Source organism: Furipterus horrens, unplaced genomic scaffold (genome assembly GCF_987537825.1).
Source record: "Furipterus horrens unplaced genomic scaffold, mFurHor1.1.pri manual_scaffold_5, whole genome shotgun sequence".
In the NCBI taxonomy this organism is placed as follows: domain Eukaryota; kingdom Metazoa; phylum Chordata; class Mammalia; order Chiroptera; family Furipteridae; genus Furipterus; species Furipterus horrens.
Genome location: NW_028327175.1, coordinates 90416423 through 90430907, shown reverse-complemented (window position 1 = coordinate 90430907; position 14485 = coordinate 90416423). Strand labels below are relative to the sequence as shown.

At 35.9% G+C, this 14485-nt stretch overlaps 1 protein-coding gene and 1 pseudogene across 1 annotated transcript in view; both read left to right on the top strand.

Moving 5' to 3' along the window:
- The window catches only part of MARCHF3 (membrane associated ring-CH-type finger 3), a 152682-nt gene that overhangs the window by 56134 nt on the left and 82063 nt on the right, over window positions 1-14485 (top strand). The gene's annotated exons all lie outside the window — the stretch shown is intronic.
- LOC150008930 (large ribosomal subunit protein uL6 pseudogene) lies at window positions 7906-8501 on the top strand (annotated as a pseudogene).

Below are 14485 nucleotides of genomic sequence, written 5' to 3'. Positions count from 1 at the left end.
CTGTACAGTGACTAAGAATTTTAACCAAATTTGAAAACCATATTTACAGCCTTGTGACTACCTCAGTGTACTCTTATCGTGGTTATGACCAAGGAGGAGGAGCATCAGACAAGTCTCCTGGCTTAATGTTTGCTTGATCAACGTTCAGGAAGCAATAGGTCAGGGTGGGCAACACATTTATCCTCAAAGTGTGGTCTTAGGGCAGCATCCTCAGCATTATGTAGTAGCCCGTGAGAAAGGCAAGTTTATGGCCCTACCCCACCCTACTGTGGCAGCATTTCTGAGGGCGAGGTCAAGGAATCTGGGTTTTTGCAAGCTCTTCTGGTGATTCTGATGTTCACTCAAGTGTGAGAACAACTGGCCTCAAGGTCTCTGAAACAAACTATCAACTAGCAATCAGTGGTTTGTGATTGTGCCTGGATGTCCCTCCCTGCAAATGAAAGATGTGTGGCTGGAAGTCTCAGTCGCTGAGACTGCACAACATTTCCCAGTACCTGGATCAAAGCTATGGGGTGCCATACATTGCAATTAACTTAAGACGACAGTTTTGTTTTTAAACGTGGAACTCTAAGGAGCTCCTCCCAAAAGTTATTGGACTATTTTAGTTCTTTAGTACTACGAGCTGACCGTGGACCAAACCAAGACAGTAATACACACTTTTCCTGAATTAGCTCTCTGAACATCTTAGCCATTTGCAATATAGGGAAAAGCCAGAAACTAGACAAAAAAGACCTGTCAGCATTTAACATACATCACAAAAACTGCACCAAAGCTCATAATCTTTTTAAGCTCTTTGAGGCTACCAAGCAGGATCTATTCCCTTTTACTTTCTAAAATTAGTGTGGCTCAGAATTATGAGACGCTTTTTAAAAATTCAGATGTGCAATACCTAAACGTAAGAGCTAAAACCATAAAACTCTTAGAAGAAAACATAGATGTAAATCTGCATAATCTTAAATTAAGCAATGGTTTTTCAGATATGACATCTAAAGCACAAGCAACCAAAGCAAAAATAGATAATTAAAATTAATAAGTTTTACACTTCCAAGGACACGGTCAAGATAAAAAGTGAAAAGACAGCCAGCAAAATAGAAGAAAATATTTGCAAATCATATACCCAGAAAATCTAGTATTCCAAATGTATATACCAGTGGCTGATAAGCACACAAAAATATGTTCAGCATCATTGGTTATTATGGAAATACAAAGCAAAACTACAATGTGATGCCACTTAACACTAAGATGGCTGAACTCAAATAGTGTGTTGAAAAGGATTTGGAGAAATTGAAACCCTTATACACTGCATGTTAGAATGTAAAATGCTGCAACCACTTTGGAAAACAGTCTGGTAGTCCCTCAAAAAAGTTGAAGTTATAATTATTATAAAATACAGCAATTCCACTACTAGGTTTACACCCAGTAGAATTGAAGATGTAAAAACTTGTACATGAATGTTTATAGCAGCCTGCTCATAATAGCCAAAACCTGGAAACCCAAATGCCCATCAACAGATGAATGGATAAATAAAATGTGTTATACTTATAGAGTAGGACATTATTCACTAAAAAGAGGAATAAATTATTGATGAATGCTACAATATGGATGAATCTTGAAAAGATTAAGGTAAGTGAAAGAAGCCAAACACAAAAAGCCACCTATTGTAAGATTCCATTTATATAAATGTCCAGAATAGGCAAGCCATAAAGATAGGAAGTAGATTAGTGGTTCTAAGGGGCTGAAGAAAGTGGAGAATGAGTAACTGTTAATGGTTGTTGGGCTTCTACTGGGGTAATGATAATGCTCTGGAAATAGATTGCGGTGATTGCCACACAACTTTGTGAAATACAAAGCCACTGAATTGTACCTTTAAGAGAGTTATTTTATGGTATGTGAATTATATCTGAATTTTTTTAAAAACAGGCAACAAGTTGGATTTTGCCTGCAGGGCCATAGCTGGACAATCCCAGTTCTAGTGTGAAAAGCAGGGAGGGGCAGATATATAATAAAGATTGACCAAATGATGATAATTGTTGAAATAGATGATGGGTATTTGATGCTTTATTATTATATTTTTTCTACTTTTGTGTATGTTCAAACATACACAAACCTATTTCCATACTTTTAAAAAAACATGTATCATGCATACTGAGTTAGATATTAGAATCATCAAGGATGGGACCTAGGCATCTGTAGTTTTGACAAGTTTCTATGTGATTCTTTTGAAACCAATCAATTGCTGGTTTGAAAAATCCATAGTTGGAGACCACTGTTCTGTATATAATTTTCTTAATTTAACCCCCTTAGAAGGTTAGAAGAGAGGGTGGAGGGAGTTTCTTACAGTCCAACAAGAAAGGTGGTAAAGAATAAGATGCAAATATGAACACTTAAAAAACTCAATATTCTGAAGCCACTGAGCATAGAAGCAAACAATTCTATGTGCTAGTAGAAACAAATCATCATTATATTACAGAATAGCACAACTTCTGGTATTAATAATGAAGACCTGGAGGCATTCAGAGAGGACTGAATTGTGTTCAGTAAATGTTAAGGCATATAGAGGTAAATACTCATTTTAGAAAATAGCATTTTAAGAATGGTCCAGCCCTGGCTGATGTGGCTCAGTGGATTGAGCGCCAGCATGCCAACCAAAAGGTTATCTGTTCAGCTCCCAGTCAGGGCACACACCTGGGTTACAGGCCAGGTCCCTGGTAGGGGGCATGCGAGAGGCAACCAATAGATGTTTCTCTACCTCTCTTCCTCCCTTCCCCTCTCTCTATAAATAAATAAGTAACTAAATAAATTTTTGTTAAATGTTCAAGTAGTAAAACCCCAGATATTGAGGAAATCTGATTATTTAGGTAAGATAGTTTTAAAGTATTTCATAGCTGTATTTTAAAGTCTTTTAATTATTTTTCCACTTGAGTTTTATAAACAAAAATCTACTTTGTAACTGAGGAAATATAACAAGCATCAGACAGAAACATTTTGGGGGACAGGGAAACAGAGATGGAGGAATTTGGGGGTTTTAATGCATAATCTCTTCTAAGCTAATTGTCTTTTTTTAAGTCAACTTTTCGAAGTAATATTTACATACAATATTTTAAGCATATCAATTGAGTGCTTTTAACAAATGTATGTGCACACCTGTGTAACCACCACCCCAATCAATGTAAAGTAACGTTTCTACCTCCCCAGAGTTCTGTACCCCTTTGCAGTCAGTCCTGACACCCCAACACCTGACTTTCTCCAGGAAACCACTGATGTGATTTCTGTCGCTATTAAATTTCATCTCTAGAATTTCATATAAATTGTGTGTATCCAGTTTTCTTCTCTAAACACAGTAACTACAAGATACATCCATTTTAATGAATATAATTAGTAGTTTATTCCATTTTATTGCTGATCGGTATTCATTATAGGAATATATCAAAAATTATTTATCCATTTATCTGTTGCTTTCTGTTTGGGGCTATTATGAATAAAAACGCACAAGTCTTTTTATGGGCATATGTTTCTATTTCTCTTGGGTAAATACCCAGTGCTGGGCCATATGTTAAATATATGTTTAACTTTATAAGGAGCTGCCAAACTCTTTTCCCAAGTAGTTTCACCATTTTATACTCCCAATAGCAGTGCATAAGAATGCCAGTAAACACCCAAAACTTTGACTTATAAATTAGTAAAGAGAAAGTGTTCTTTCTCTCTGACTGGTTTCATGCCTCAGTGGCTCATTGTTTTGTCTGCTGCTTAAGGAGCTTCACCTTGAATTTATGTACACCTTTCCCAGTACAGTTTCAAAACATCTTAGGCTTCAATTAGCATTAATATTAATGATTGTTAATATACTGTTAATTATGTACATAATTAACAGTGTATATCATTTACTGTTATTAAAACTAAAATTTTAAGCACAAAATATTTTTTCCTACACTGATAGCTAAAAACTGTTTCTAAAACAGCATTTATGTTCCTTTCTACTAAGTAGGCAATGACTATTATTGACTCCTTGACCATTCAATGTCTTAGTGATTTTTGTGGTTTACCCTTTTGAAAGTAGACTTTGTGTGGAAGTCAGTGCCTCTGTTCATGAAAGAACAGTTCAGTGATAAAGAGCTCTAGCTTAAAGAGGCAGTCAGAGCAGCATGAGAATCTTGGCTTCTTTCCATGGCCCCATTCCTTAATAAAGAAAGCCTTGGTTTCCTCATGTATAATCTTGGGGGGTAGGAGTCCTAGTTATCCATCCTCATGTGATTGTTCTGAGGACAATGATCTCATGTATGTAAAGCTTTTGGCAATGTTCCTGGTCCATATTTATTGCTCAATAAACAGAAGCTTTAAAAAAAGATGTGTCCCAATGTGACTGAAGAAAGAAATCATCATGAGAAAAACAGGGATGTGTTCTAGAATGTAAATTCCCTCTCCTCCTTGATTTGACCAGGAGCATCTTCTCTCTCTCTGCTTGCAAGTCAGGGAGGCTTCCATTCCATTAGCTTCCAATAAGCCCCATCCTCTTCAAGGTCTTTCCCTTCCTTCCCTTCACTCCTGCTGGGGTTGGCTAGAAGGTACCGCCCTTCTCTCAGCTGGTTCCAGTCTAGCTCACCTGCTCAGAAGCCTCAGCTATTTCAACTAATCTCATGCTGAAACCTCCTGCTTCCTTCCAGAACTCAACCTTAACCTCCCACATGCTCAAGAAACTGACAAACAAACCCATGGACTAAGAGATTAAGATGCATCTGCAATGTGGACCACAGCCTCAACCACAGTACGACAATAAGAAAAAACTCACTGTACTCACAACTTAAAATTCTAGAAAATCACTTTTTAAGTTTAATTTTCCAAAGACAGGAACCATAAGGAAGGTAAATTACCTAGTCTCAGACTTTCAATTTAAAAACCATTTGGTAAATGTTTCTCTTTGTACCTGCACTTAAGGGCCTTTAGGGAGTAGCCAGAAACTGCAATCTGTCAGGAGGTGAATGAATCATACCAATAAATAAGTTAATTTAAGAAGTGTAATGTGTTTATATATATCTAACAAATAAAGCAGCCAGGGAAACTCAGGTTGAACTAGCATCATGACAGCAAGTGACTACTCATTTGAATACCACATAAAGGCATATCTTGTTACCCTTGCCTTTATGTGTGTTATGCCCTTTGCCCTATGGCGTTAGTTCCAACTTCAGGTCAAGGATGGATGAGGCATAGCAGAGTGAAGGAGAGGAGAAAGATAGGGTTATGATATGGCAGGATATAGTATGATATGATATGGTAGCTTTAACGTTGTCAACATCGAGTCTGTCAATATTATTGTTCAGTGATACCACTGAAGTTGTCAAACAGTCACTACTATTCTTCCTTGTGTTTATATTTAGTAGTGACTGTTAAGAGTGTGATTATAGGATGTAAACAAGCTCCACCCAGAGTGAGCTGGAATGACTAAATGAATGCCTGGGGACCTAGGTTACCCAATTCATATTGTACTCGAAAATGAAAATATCCAGCATAGACAACTTTATGATAACTATAAATTTGGCTTCCTACTATTATCACTTCAAACCAAATTATATGTGTTTGATGAGGCATAATTTTTTATTAGACCCAGAGAATACCAGGGTAGACTACATCATGATGGAGTTATTATTTGAATTTTAATTTTTATTCATTCCCCAATACTACTTAATGATATAAATTCAACTGTAGTTATACAAATAAATAGGGAAAAATGTAGGACTAAAAAGGGACAGATTATATTGCTCATCAAAAACCATTGGCACTTGGTGGGGGAGGGGGCGCTCCAGACTGTTTATTCAGGATTTCAGTGACATGAATAAGGACCTAGATTCTTTCCCTCTTTCCACAGTTCCGTGGTTGATGTTTATCCTCAGTTTAGTGGCAGCCTGGCTATAGCCATTCCAAGAGTTATATGCAGAAATCACAAGTCTAGAGGAAAAAGGAAAAGCATCTCTTCCTATAATCCTTTCTTTCTTCTTCTTCTTCTTTTTTGTTTTTGTTTTTATTTTGTTATGTGAAATAGCTTTAATGATTTATCTAAAACCATTACACAAATTCTCTTTTAAACAATTTTTTAATTGTATTTTTCTGGCATTATTTATTTATTTATTTATTTTACCTTTTCATGAACCCTCTTTCATCAGCCTTATGGTGGTCATTTCTGAAAGACAGATGTCTGACTGGATTTTGCCATCTCTGATTAGAGAATTAAAATACTGAATTCAGCCCTGTCACAATTCTCTTAAAATTTTATTCTGATAACCTCTATGCAAACCCTGCATCTAGATCAATGTTCCTCATTTCTGACAAAACGAGTGTGTTGAAACCCTTCGAACAAAATATCATTAGTGAAGTAGAGAGGGAATTTAGTGGGAAGGACTTGGATTTGCTCCATTCTGCTTGCTGTATTTCTCCCTTTTCTTTATTCAGCACAACCAGAATTCAGACATAGGAATAAATGTTTATAACAAGAGATGTCATAGAATGTATGAAGCCATACCTGGACTTACCTCTGACATGCCTTCTTGTGTGTTCTAACTATGCCATCAGCTACATGAGACTAATAAATAATATAAAGTTGAGTTACCAGAATAATGAGCCATTTCTCCTTAATCCTAGTCACTTTTAATTCATTCTGTTGAGTACTTAACTTCTAACCACAGTATTTATTGTCTGGTCCTTTTCCTGTATCACAATTATGTTTTTGAGTATGTGCACAATTAGAATCTCATGAAGGTTAAAGAGTCAGGTGGAATAAACCAGTGGACACAAGGTGATATAATTTCAAATATTAAGATTGGTATTTGCCATACCAACAGACAGTTCTCTCTCTCTCTCTCTCTCTCTCTCTCTCTCTCTCTCTCTTTCTCTCTCTCTTTATCTCTTTTTTGTGTGTGTGTGTGTGTGTGTGTGTGTGTGTGTGTGCACAAGAAAATGGTAAATATCTTTGCTGTAAATGGCTTGGGGGCCAGGTATTATATTGTTTTTCAAAAGTATTTAAGTCATCAAAGCAGTAGCAGGAAGTTGCTTAATAGCTGGAGACAGATCAGATGATCTTAGATTTGCTTTTCAAAATATTTTTACAAAGGAAAATATTGATTAAAAATGTTTTAAGTTATAGAGTGTGCATAAAATAAGAAGAAATAAGATTTATACTCTATCTCTGGAAAGGTTATTGAATATCATTTAAATTTTCAAATATTAATACAACTGTCATTATTTTCACATTGTGACAATTTTGAGTTTTCTTCACCTGGCTTTTATCCCATGGAGCACTGTGACTGTTAAACTAATATTTATTCATGATTTATGCTGCCTGACCTCAGATCTTTGGAACAAAGTTAATAAATCATGTGTTGATAGAATGGCTATAGACAATAGCCATATAGACTATAGACAATTTGATAAGCAAGTTCTATGTGATTGGTACCACTTATTCCTACTTTTAGTTTATGGAAATCTTCTACTTAAGATAAAAAACTCTTAGGAACTTCTGGAAAATGTATAAGTACATTTTCTTGCCTGATGTACTCGAAGATGGGCTGAAGCCAGGCTGGACCAAACCAATATGTGGTCAGTTCTCCCTTTAAAATATAATTAGCAAAGAATATCACATAGTTTGACTTTGTAGCACAGCAAAACTCTTCATTCAAGACCCTCCTGCTGCAGTTTATATCCATTTGTTCTTGCTTTTTTCTCAGAGGGGCTTTAGAGTATAACTGAGTACCCCCTGTAGAACTATAACTAACCTAGGAGACAAAGGTTCATTGGAAATTAGTCCAGGAAGCAATGCTGGTTGGAATACCAAACAGGGCTAGCTGTCTTTTAGTTACTGAGTTGCTTTCCATGGTGGTATAGTAACTGCAGCTTTAAAAACACCCAGGAACTCTCTTTGCTGCATACACGATGAGGATGAAGACCGTTCTCAGCAATCAGAATGTTGACATCCCAGAAAATAGCAACATCTCTCTGAAGGGATGCACAGTTACTGTGAAGGGCCCCAGAGGCACCCTGCAGAAGGACTTGAATCACATCAATGTAGAACTCAGTCTCCTTGGAAAGAAAATGAAGAGGCTTGGGTTGACAAATAGTGGGGCAATAGAAAGGCACTGGCCACTGTTCACATTATATGCAGTCATATACAGAAAATGTTCAAGGGTGTTACCCTGCGCTTTCATTACAAGATGAGGTCTGTGTATGCTCACTTCCCCATCAACATCACTATACAGGAGGATGGTTCTCTTGTTAAAATCAGAAATTTCTTGAGTGAAAAATACATCCACAGGGTTCGGATGAGGTCAGGCGTTGCATGTTCAGTATCTCAAGCCCAGAAAGATGAGTTGATTCTTGAAGGAAACAACATTGAACTTGTATCAAATTCAGCTGCTTTAATGCAGCAAGCCACAACAGATAAAAACAAGGACATTAGAAAAATTTTGGATGATATCTATGTTTCTGAAAAAGGAACAGTTCAGCAAGCTGATGAATAAGATCTAAATTTTCTGGCTATAGAAAAAGAAAGATGCCAAATGATTCTTCAGACTTACTTGTGATATTTTAAAGATTCAATAAAAGACACATACTGGGGGGAAAAAAGAACACCCAGGAATTGTTTCTATATATACATAAGGTGTGATTATTTTTAGAACAGTTTTATAATTACGGAAAAATTATAAGGATAATACAGAAAATCCCCATATATCTCCTACCCAGCTTTCACTATTATTAACAGCTTGGCCAACTGGGCCACCTAGGAGAAATGAATAAATTCGTAGAAACATACAACTTTCTAAGACTGAATCATGAAGAAATAGAAAATCTTAATAAACTGATTACTAGTAAGGAGATTGAACCAGTAATTAGAAACCTCCCAACAAATGAAAGTCCAGGACCAGATGGGTTCACTAGTGAATTCTACCAAACATTCAAAGAAGAATTAATAAGAATCCTTCTTAAGCTTTTCCGAAAAAATTGAAGAGAAGAGAATGCTTCCAAACTCCTTTTATAAGGCCAGTATTACTCTGACACCAAAACCAGACAAGGACACCACAAGGAAAGAAAATTAGAGGCCAATATCTCCAATGAACATACATGCAAAACTCTTCAACAAAATATCAGCAAACAAAATTCAACAATACATTAAAAGGACCATAGACTATGATTAAGGGATGCAAGGATGATTCAGCATTCACAAATTAATCAAAGTGATATACCACATTAACAAAAGTATGGATAAGAATCATATGGCCATCTCAATAGATGCAGAAAAAGCATTGACAAAATTCAATATCCATTTATGATAAAAAAAAAACCTATCAACAAAGTGAGCATATGGGGACCATACCTCAACATAATAAAGGCCACAGATGGTAACCCCACAGCTTATTCAACAATGAAAAAATGAAAGCTTTTCCATCATACTTGAGTGAAAAGCTAAAGGTTTTTCTTCTAAGATCAAGAACAACTTTTACCCAACATAGTATCAGAAGTCCTAACCAGAGCAACTAGGCAAGAAAAAGAAGTAAAAGACAATGAAACTGGAAAAGTAGAACTAAAACTGTCACTATTTGTGGAAGACATGATTTTGTATATAGAAAACCCTAAAGACTCCCAAAAAATACTGTTAGAAGTAATAAACAAACAATAAAGTGGCAGGACCAAGTTTAATATACAAAAATCTGTTGCATTTTTATATACTAAAAACAAACTATCATAAAGAGAAATTAAACCCAAAACACTAATTTGTAAGAATATATGCACCCCAATGTTCATTGCAGCATTATTTATAATAGCCAAGATCTGGAAACAGCCTTTCAGTAGATGAGTGGATAAACAAAAGCTGTGGTGCCCTGGCCAGGTGGCTTAATTGGTTGGAGCATTGTCTCATACACCAAAACATCATTGGTTCCATTCCCAGTTGGGGCACATGCCTGAGGAGCAACTGATTGATATTCCCATTTCACATCGATGTTTCTCTCTGTTTCTCTCTCCCTTCCTCTCTCTCTAAAGTCAATGGACATGTCCTCAGATAAAGATTTTTTTTTTAAAGCTGTGGTACATTTATATACTGAAATACTACTCTGCCATGAAAAAGAAGGAAATCTTACCTTTTGTGACAGCATGGATGGACCTGGAGAATATTATGCTAAGTGAAATAAGACAGACAGAGAAGGAAAAATACCACGTGATCTCACTTATATGTGGACTCTAATGAACAAAATAATTTAACAAATAAAATAGAAACAGAAGAATAGATAACACAGAACATACTGACAGCTGTCAAATGGGGAGGGGTTGGGGGCTGGGTGAAAAATGGTGAAAGGATTCAACAACAAAAAAAATCTCATATTTTTCTACTCTACTCCCTTGCTGGGAGGGAGCTCTTAGAGAGGGAGTTGGCATTGCACACCACCCAACTTCTTTTATTTTCCCCCTCATCTGCATATGATGTTCTTTTCTTTTTGACTGGATTCACCTGCAACTGTGGTAGTTAATAACAAATAAGACTTCATTTGTTTGTCTGAACAAGAAGGCTGATTTTTGTACTTCCTGGCTGAGGAACTAGGAAACCTACTTAGTCACAGACTCCCTGTGTCCCCTCGAAGCAGTGCTTCTCAGGCTGGAATGTATGAGGTCTGTCCAGAAAAAGTACAGCCATTGTTAATATAATGAGAATGGTTTGTGTGACATTGATGTAACCTGGCAGCCAAGGAGAGTGGACTAGAATGTATATGCATGAACAATGACAACTTCACTCTACTAGTCAGTGAGGGCAGTAGATGACATCAAGTGAACATGTGTACTGTGTGGCCATTGGCATTTAAAATGACTGAACAAGTAGAGCAACAAATCTACATCAAATTTTACATTAAGCTTGAACATTCCTCTGTGGAAACTATTCGGATGATTCAGAAGGCTTTCAGGGACAATGCAATGAGTGCAGCGCAAATAAAAATGTGGCACAAATGCTTCAAAGATGCAGCAAGATCAAGGCCATGTTAACCATGTTTTTTGATTGGGAAGGTGTTGTCCATCACAAGTACACATCTCCAGGCAAAAAAATTAATAAGGAGTACTACCTCAATGTTTGTCAGCTGAGAGATGCAATACAGCAAAAAGAGCAGCAGCTATGGGCAGCTGGTGATTGGCAGCTTCATCACAACAATATGCCCGCTCATGCATTATGTCTGTGCAGAGTTTCTCTAGTGAAACATGAAATCACCCAGGTGACTCAGTCCCTCTACAGCCCAGATTTGGTCCCTGCAACTTCTGGCTTTTCCCAAAACTAAAATCACCTTTGAAAGGAAAGAGATTTCAGTCTGTCAATGCGAGTCAGGAAAATACAACAGGGCAGCTGATGGCGATTCCAACAAAGGATTTTGCAGAGTGTTTCGTACAGTGGAAGAGACACTGGGAGAACTGTGTGAGGTCCCAAGGTGCTACTTTGAAGAGGACAGAGGCATCACTGTCCTGTGTACAATGTTTCTTGTATCTTGTATCTTCTTCAATAAATGTCACTGCTCTTCATAATGCATAGCTGGATACTTCCTGGACAGTTATATATAACATATATAACACATAGGCATAACAACAGTATGGTGATTACCAGAGGGAAAAGGTGGAGCAGGGGGTGTGGAAGAGGGCAAAGAGGGGATAAATGAGGATGGGAAGAGACTTTACTTGGGGAGATGAGTGCACCGTGTAGTTTGCAGATGATATTTTGTTCAGTTGTACACTAGAAACCTGTATGGTTTTGTTAACCAATGTTACCCCAATAAACTCAATAAAAACAAAAGAAAAATTAAGAAAACGATACCACTTACAATTATATCAAGAATAAAATACCTAGGAATAAATTTAACCAAGGACGTAAAAAATTCATACACTGAAAATTACAAGACACTCATGAAAGAAAATGAAGAATGCACAAATTAATGGAAAGATATTTTGTGCTTATGGATTGGAAAAATTAATACTGTTAAAATGTCCACACTACCTAAAGCAATCTACAGATTCAGTGCAATCTCTATTATAATCCCAATGCCATTTTTCACAGATATAGAACAACCATCCTAAAATTTGTATGGAACCACAAAAAACCTTGATTAGCCAAAACAGTCTTGAGAAAAAAAATAACAAGGCTGGAGGCATCACACCCCCTAATTTCAAATTACATTTACAATTACAATGAAAACAGTACAGTATTGGCATAAAACAGACACATAGCTCAATGGAACAGAATAGAGAGCTCAGAAATAAACCCATATATATATATATGTATATATATATATATATATACATATATATATATGGTTAATTACCATAATTTACAACAAAAGAGTCAAGAATTTATGTTAAGGAAAGGACAGTCTCTTCAATAAATGGTGTTGGGAAAATTTGACAGCCACAGGCAAAAGAATGAAACCAGACTACTATCTTATACCATACACAAAAATGAACTCAAAATGAAGGGATTAAGATGTACAAATTGGTAATTACAAAATAGTCACAGGGATGTAAAGTACAGCATAGGGAATATAGTCAGTAATATTGTAATAATTACATCTGGTGTCAGGTGGGTGCTAGACTTAGCAGGGGATCACTTTGTAAATTATATAAATGTCTAACCACTATGCTGCACAGCTGACAATAATATAAAATAATAATTGTATGTCAAAATTAATGAATTAATTAAAAGTAAATAAGTGCCAATGAATAAAAAAATAAGACTTAAATGTAAGAATGAAACCATAAAACTCTTAGAAGAAAACATAGGCAATAAGCTCCTTGACATCTGTCTTGGTGATGATTTTTTGGATCTGACGCCAAAAGCAAAGACAACGGAAGCAAAAATAAGCAAGTGGGACTACGTCAAACTAAAAAGTTTTTATGCAACAAAGGAAATCATCAACATCATAAAAAGACAGGCTACTTAATGAGAGAAAACATTTGCAAATTATATATCTGGTAAGGGATTAATATGCAAAATATAGAAAGAACTCATACAACTCAATAGCAAAAAAAGGTTTGATTAAAAAATGGGCAGAGGATCTGAATAGACATTTTTCCAAAGAGAACATACAGATGGTCAACAAGTACATGTAAAGATGCTCAACATCAATTAATCATCAGGGAAATGCAGATCAAAAATACAATGAGATATCACCTGGTCCAAGATTGCTAACTGTCTTGCTATGTGAATCTGAATAGTGAGTATACAATTTCTGCATCTTTGTTTCTCCATCTGTAAAAAAAGAGATAGGTTTAAAAATATGGTCAGTGTAAGTGAAGACAGGAGAATTTGTGAGATTGAGGGAAAGAAAAGAAATTAGAATCCAGAAGAGAATTTTTAAAAAGAATGTGACTATAAATTCCCAGATCTACTCATTGTAACAACAGAGAAACCTCAGAAACATCTCCAAAATATATACAAGAATGTGGTAGAAGGTAGACAAGACATTAAAAATAAGTGAGAACTGGAAAGATTATTTAATAAATGATTTAGCTCTCATTATGAAAAAAGAAAAATAGATTAATGCCTCACCTCATACAGATGGATAATTTTAGAAGGAAGTACAAAAGAATACTTTCATGTCTGCAGGGGAGAGAATATTTCTCAGTCAGTACACAAAAAGGGCAGTTCATAAAGGGAAAGATTACATTAAGAAGTAAAACTATTTTATGCAAAAGCCACTATAAAACTAAGACACAAACCCTGGACTGGAAAAATATATTTCAACACATAAAAGAGCAAATATGTTGGTTTCCAGACTATATAGTTGGAGAATCCTCACAAATCAGTATAAAAAAGATGAACAACCAACTACAAAAATGAACAGCAAAGGGTACCTTCAGACAGTAGGCAAAGGAGATTTAAAGGACCAATAAATATAAGAAGAGGTGCTAGCCTTATTAACAATTTAGAGGAATGCTTACTAAAACAGAGATATTATTCCTCACCATTCAGAATGGCAAAAATAAAGTATGACTGTTCACCTGTTGGGCAAGAGGAGTGGAATAGAGAGTTTCCTCAGCTTGCTGGACATAGAGTCTACACACCACTTTAGAAAGCAAGTTGGTAATGCCTGGTAAAGTTGAAAATGTGATCTAGGAAGAAGGAAATTTATCCTTAGATATATTCCCTAAAGAAGCATTTGCAGCAGAAGTCCTGTATAAGGACACCCACCAAAACGTTCTTTGTCATGGCAAAACGTAATGTTTGTTAATGGAGGAAAAAAAAATAAATTATACTAGGTGTATATTTTGTTTCTTTCAATGCCGTGTTTCCAGGCACCAGCCAGTACAGTTCTAGGAACATTGTTGGTGCACATAAATATTTTTTAAATGAATATATATGGAGAAACACTCACAACAGTTAAACATAAATACAGGGTAGGTGGGGCAAAAAGTAGGTTTACAGTTGTTTGTATGGAAAATAATACAATAATTAATAAAGAATAACACACAAATAAAC